This window comes from Oratosquilla oratoria, chromosome 13 (assembly GCF_046742065.1).
Source record: "Oratosquilla oratoria isolate Oo_2021 chromosome 13, ASM4674206v1, whole genome shotgun sequence".
NCBI classification, from domain to species: Eukaryota; Metazoa; Arthropoda; class Malacostraca; order Stomatopoda; family Squillidae; genus Oratosquilla; species Oratosquilla oratoria.
The window spans coordinates 57,400,159-57,407,351 of NC_134789.1; positions in this window are offsets into that span (position 1 = coordinate 57,400,159).

The following is a 7,193-nucleotide window of genomic DNA, read 5'->3' on the forward strand; positions in this document are numbered from 1 at the left end:
ATCTCTGTATATTCTTCTTCATGTTTCTTACCATGTTCATTTCTTAGGTGGCTTTTAGGTGCTCCATATGTAAGGGGGAAAGAAAGGGGACGGGATAACCTCATTCTCATGCCAATATAGGTGGAGGGGAGGGCTTCACAGTTCCGTTGGGTACATTTGAACCTCTAAATGACATGTGACTTCTGAAGTTTCTTTCTCTTTTGGTGTGGACTGTTCTTAAGTAGGCGATTTTTTTTTTTTTTTTTTTAATAGTAAGAAAAAAGTTTAGTATTTTCCCTTTTCTCAAGGTTGGCTGGTTTTATGTTTTTCTTGATAATTTGTTTAATTGTGCGTTCTTCTTTGCAAGGTGTTGTAAATGTGGATTTATAGTAGATGTTAATTTGCTTATTATTATTATTAACATTACCTTTGTATCAGCCGTCCATTATCCTCTTGGTCTGGCGGTTAATGCCTTTCTCACTGAAGCCATTGTTGATAAGTACTTGGGTAGAGCGTTCAATTTCATTATGGAATTGTTTCCAGGTACTACTGTGAGTGCGTGCTCTTCGGGTGTAGGCGCCGATGGTAGAGTCCTTATATATCTAAGGTCACTCACTTAAGCCATTAAGGCAGGATCTTAGTGTATACTTCTGTGTTAAAAATCTTAATTTGTTTAACGAGTAGGTTGAGGAAGGGCAAAGCTCCTTTAACGCTAGTCTTCCATGGTGAAGGTGGAGCTCAGAGATTTGTTGTAATAAATGCCGAAGTTTTTCAGCGTCTGCATTGTTTTTTTTGTTTTTATAAAAATATCACAAGAGGAAGGTGTGTAGGGGGTCAGGATGGTGTACAGTTTTTAAGCAAGTTTGTAATATAGGTGCAGGCATTTGCGAGATGAATAGTTTGGAGTTTATTACCAGGTTTATGCATACTTCATCACTTTCAATGAGGTATGCATAAGAGAAAAGCTCCTGTCAAAACATACCATTAATATATACACATTAATCTATATATATATATATATATATTCATATATATATATATTTAAAGTTAGAAAGGAACATAAAACATAAGAGTGAAGGGGACTTTAAGAGACCATATGCCCTACACTAGACAATGTGAGATAAAATGAGAGGGACGACACCCCTTGTGTATTCTTAGGGAGTAGCTGAGGTAACTAGCCTATTTCTTTTCTTTTCTTTCTTTTTTTCTTATTTAGTTTACCTAGCTACTAAGCTAATCTGATTGCAAAGTATATTAGTTGCGGTGGTGTCTGGACTCTTGATAGACTCCTTGGCCACCAGGCATGGTATTGTGCTCTTTCTTGTCGTCCCAGGTTTGATTCGACATACGGTGGAGTGTGACGTTGAGAGGTTCTGAGATGGATCTTTTGTGGACCTCTTCGATTATGTCATGAAATTGCGGGGGCTTGACCACGGCAAACCTGAGGTACATGTTTTGAAAGCTCTGTAGTTTCAGTAACTGTGTGTTCGGGACGAATGGTTATTCTATTATTGCTCTTACAAAGGCTTTGTATAGGTGCACTTTGAGTTTCTCTTACATTGCTTTAAATCTCCTTAGTTCTGCCGTTGTGGCTTTGGCTTGTTTTAATCTGTTGTTGACATGGGTTACTTGGAGTCCCAATAGCCTCCCAGATTTGGAGTATTCTATGGTGTCATCTACTGTTATTGTTGTCGAGCTGAACTTCTCAATTAATGTCATTTTGAATTTGGGTTTACTGGTTTTTATTTACCGTTGCTTCTCAAATTCCGCGATCCGGGTGAATACTCTTTCCGCTTCTTTCGATAGTATTTTGATCGATTTTCCCGAATAGGTTATGATTTGTGTTATATCATCTACATATATCATGTAGTCCCTGTTAGCTGTGGGTAGGGGAATATCGGATGTGTCCACCGTTTATAGTGTTAACGAAAGACACGATCCTTGAGGTACACCTCTCTTGAGGAGGAATTAATCGTTATTGTGTTATTTTAATCTTATTCTCGCTGTGTACCCTGTTAAGAATTTGCAAATGAATCTTGTAAGTCCTTCTGGTATCTGTAATTGGATTATTCGGAGCTCCAGTCAATCAAGCCAAATCCTGTCGAAAAAGCTAATGTACATTAGTGTCGTGCTAACATTGCATTGCCGATCTATTTACACGTTCTTGCAATGGCAGTGATTGTTCCACAGTGTTGTGGGCATTCATTTTGCCAGAAGTTGAATAGTTCTTCCACCTCAAAATGTTGTCTTTGTGTGTGTGTGTGTGTGTGTGTGTATTCACTTGGTCTTTCACTTGGTCTTTGGATCACGTGTTGGACTCGTGATCGACAGCTATTTTCCTCCTGGAAGAGAGCTCAGTGCTCGTAGGTCCGATCTATGGGTAATGCTATGACCTTGCACACACACACACCCCCAACTCCCCGCCCATGAGAGTCAGAGTAACGACCCGAGGCACAGCGATACCGAAATAATTTCGGCCCTGGGCAGGATTCGAACTGGCTACTGGGAGCACTTCTACTTCCCAGTTCAGCGCTCTACCAACTGTGCCACCGAGTCGGTGGCACAGTTGGTAGAGCGAGTGTGTGTGTGTGTGTGTGTGTGTGTGTGTGTGTGTGTGTGTGTGTGTGTGTATTTACCTAGTTATATTTTACGGGAAGGAGAGCTATGCTCGTGGTGTCCCGTCTTCATATCTCATTTTATCTAAACTGTTTTTAAATTTATGTATTGTTTTTGCACACACCACTTTCTCATCTAACTTGTTCCAAATGTCTTGTACACTGTGGGGAAAGCTGTTCTTTTTTAGATCTCTTCTATAACTATCTTGATTTTCTTTCCGTGTCCTCTTGTATTTCTATAATCCCATTTTATTAGATCCTCTCTATCAATAGTTTCTATGCCTTTCATGATTCTATGAATAGTTATCAAATCTCCTTTCTCTCTTCTTTGCTCTAATGTCTGTAGCTCGAGTTTTGCTAGTCTCTCTTCATATGATAGTTTTGAGAGTGTTGGTGCTAATTTTGTAATTGCTCTTTGTATTCTTTTAAGATTTGTTATACATTTTTTGTACTTGGTGATCATATCATTGCTGCATATTCCAATCTCGGTCTTATCAAAGTGATTAGTATTTTCTTCACCATTTCTTCATCCAGGTATGTAAATGCCACTTTGTGTGTGTGTGTGTGTGTGTGTGTGTGTGTGTGTGTGTGTGTGTGTATGTGTATGTATATATATATATATTATATATATATATATGTATATGTATATATATATATATATATATATATATATATATATAAAACATAGAGTGAAATAAGATGGGGATTTAGGAAGAAATGTCAATGTAATTAGTACTACTGCTGGGGAGAGAGACCTTAATTGCTGAGGTAGGTATGGTCCACATCGATGGAGATGGTTGGGGAAATGTGGAGTCCACCAGGAAAGAATTCGTAGTGGAGAGTTTGATGGTGGGAATTATGTTCTAGAAAGAGAGTTGATTGATAGCAAATTACCGTGATTTTTCTCGGAATGAAAGATTCAAGCATAAACGTAACAACAAACATGGGAGAGGATGGTGGAAGGTAAGGGTGGGTTTAGATTATAGAGCGCTAATGGGAATTATGTAGTGTGTAAATAGGAATTATGATAGGAAGAGTTAAGGATGTACATGTGGCTAAGGGGAGAGGGGGGGAATATCGGATCATTTTTTTGGTGGAAGGTAAGTTGAGAGTGGATGGATATATGCGAGAAAGAGGGAAAAGGGACAAAAGGTAGGGAGGTTCTTAGAGTGAAACTCCTTGAATGAAGAGGAAAAGGAGAAGGAGTACGGAAAGAAAGCTGAAGGAGGAGTTGGGAGGGATTAAAAGATAAGAGTTAGAGCTGGTGTGGTGGAGGAGGAATGAGGATGATTCAAAGGAGGGTGTCATAAAGTGTGCAAGGATGGTGGCGTGGAAACAAGAAGGACAGGGAGGATAATAGAAGGAATGGTATAGTGTGAAATGGTTGGGATGAGAAAAACAAAGAAGGTTGTAGAAGAGAAAGAAACGAAGCCTTTCACAAGGATTGGTTACAAAATTGGACGAGGGAGTCATATGAGAGGTACCAAAGAAAAGAAAAGGAGATGCTAAGACAAAGCAAAAAGGTTTAAAGGAGGCAAAGAGAAGAGCAGAATGTGAAATGGGGTAAGAGTATGGACAGAAAATTTTGAAAGTAATAAAAAGGATTGTTTTGGAAAGAAATTAAGAGAGGAAGAGGAGGCGATATCAAGTAGAAGAAGAGAGAGGTAAATGGTGCAGTTGGAGAAGATGATAATGGGAAGAGAAAGGCAAGTAAGGGGAAGATGGGGAGAATATTTTAGGGATGTTGCTAAATGTGGAAGGAGGATAGGGAAAAAAGAATAGCTGCAGTGGGAAATGCCGACAGGAAAATGAGAGTGATGAGTGAGGAGAATGGAGGAGAAATTAAGGAAGGATGAGGTGAAGGCAGTTTGTTAAGATGATGAAAGCAGGTAAGGCACACTGGGTCTGGGATGGTATGCCACTGCAGAAATTGTCTGGTAAAAAGGGAGGTTGTTACAGCAGTGGATGGTGAATGGTTGGTGAGGCTTATTTAATGTTGTGCTATGTAGAGAGTGGTCGTGTGCCGGAGGACTTGAGCAGTGCCTGTATAGTTTCCTCTTTACAAGGGAAAAGGGGACAAGTGTGAAGTGTAGTAGTTTTGTCAGAGGGATTAGCTTGTTGAGTGTAGTTGGGAAGGCTTAATGGGAGGAACCTTGATTGAAGAAGGATTAGGGAGAGGAACAGAGGGAGTAATCTGAGAGGAACAGTGTGGATTTAGGACAGATAGAGGGTTGTGTAGATCAGATCTTTGTGGGTAAGGGAGACAGTTTATGTGAGAAAGCTATATAGGAAAGGGGAAGGATGTTTTTTTGGGCTTTTATTTATGTGGATCTGGAAAAGGCTTATGAGTACGGGTAGACCCAGAAAGGCACTGTGGGAGGTTATGCAGCAATTTTTATAACGACGGGACGGGATAGGAAGGAAAGCTTTCTGGGAGCTGTCAAGAGCTTTTTATGAGAGTAGTTAGAGCTCTTGTGTCTGGATTAGAAATGGAGAGAGAGAGTGGTTCCGAGGTAAAGGTGAGACTTCTTCGTTTTTCAGAGGATGCGTTATATGTTCCGCCCTAGCTGTTCAAACTTATACATGGATGGGGAATGGTGCGAAATGGGTTGATGCAAGGGTATGGTGGAGGCAAGGGATTGGAGATTGGTTTTAAAGAAAATGGAGAAAAGTGGGAGGTTGAGAGCCGAGTTGTTGTTTGGAGGAAGTTGGGTGTAGTAGAGTTTGGGAGAAGTATGTAGAATAGGAAGAAAGCTCAAAGATAAATGTGGGATGGTGGGTAAAAGTAAGGTGGATGAGATGTACAAGGGGTGAATGTGGTAGTAGACTGGAAGTGAGCATTAAGGGAGTACGACTGGAGGAAGATGGATTAGTTTTAGATACTTGGGTTGCAATATGTGGGCATGGAAAAGGTGGAGTGAAGGTGGAGGGTAAGAATGTAGATTAGAGTAGAAGCGAGTAAAAGCAAATGCCTTCGTGTGGATTAATTAAATAGTGTAAGAAGGAATAGACTTTTGGGAATGGATGCTAGAGAGGAGACCTTGTATGAAGGGGAGTGATTGCGTGCCAACAGAGCCCACTGGTTCATGTGGGGATGGGGCAGAAACCATGGAATCATAGCAGAGGGAAGAAGAGGAGAAGGGAGTTGGAATGTGTTATTTGAGATTGAGGTGTCTGAGTAAGTATGATGGGGGTATCTACCATTGCGGGGTTACTCGGTTTTTCGCTAGAGATAGAGTGAGAAATAAGGAGGGTGAGGAGGAGACGCGTCGGCGGGGGTTGGTGAAAAAAGTGAGCTGCTGGAGATAGGGTTGGATGAAAAGAATAATTTTTAGGAGGTTTTGGGAACACACATGGAATAGAATGGTGGAAGAAGGACTTAGTAAAAAAAGAGATATGGAAGGCAGATGTGAGGCGGGAGTGCACATGAGGGGCAAGAGGGCCCACGTCCTAGGATGAGGTAGATGGATGGGGTGCAAGGGTGGCATTATTTGGAAGAGGGGAACTGTATTGAAGAAGGATGATTGTGCCACCAGCAAGTATGGGGCAGAAACATGAACAAAAGAAGACATAAGAGGGGTAGAATGGTTTGGGAATGGGTGTCTAATGAGGTTACAGCTGAAGAGTGCTGATTTGCCCAGCGCTGTATGGTGGGCAGTGGGGTTGGAGTAGGATGAAGGTGAAAAGTGGAATAAGGATGGTTTTGCAATGTTTGAGACTGGGAGACCGAATATGGAAGGTTTGATGGAGGGTCCTCTCTTACTAGGATATACAATGTGAAGGGGTGGGAGGCAGATGGGAGGTGGGGAGGAGGGAGAGGGTGGATGTGAATGGAATAGGGGATGATGTTTGGCAGGTGGAATGTGCTGTGAGGAAGAATGTGTGAGCAAAAGTTAGACGCTGCGGAATGGAGATTTCTCCTGTCTTTTTATACCAAGGGCATGCGCCGATTTAATGAAGCGCCATGTGGGTGCTGTCTTCTGTCTGGACCCAGTGCAGTGGACAAGGTGCAGGGGGACCCCGTCCTCTCCAGGAGGTGCTCAGATAAAGACGGGAGAGGGGACGGAGATGGGGTGACTGGGAATGGTAGTTAAATTGAGATGTTGTGAGTGCATGAGGATGGACATGGGCAGGGGTGTGGAAATGCTTTAATGTGTGAGAATAATTTTTGACGCAGCGAAGGGATTTCTCCGGTCCTATTATCCCTTTTTATTCAATGAGGGGCCGGAGGGGGGGGTCGCGATTTAATGAAGCCTCCCCTTGCTTTCGATGTCCCCCCTGAGTCTTGTTTTGCATTTTTGCTTTGGACAAGGGGAGTGGACAAGGTGAGGGATGACGTCATCCAGAGGTGTCAGATAAGAAGGGGGGTGGGGGGGGTGGAAGTGTATTGCAGGGATGGAAATGGGTGGAAAATGATATTATTGCTTTCCCTATTTTGGCTACCTCCCTTTGTAAGGAGGGAAAAAAGCCTTGGTATATGTACGTACGAAGAAAGGCCAAAGCTGTAAGGGAGAGGAATAACAGGAAGAAAAACCATTAATTACGTAGTAGTTCCCACTTCTGATTTGGCCTGCACACTAAGTAAAGAATTATGGCACT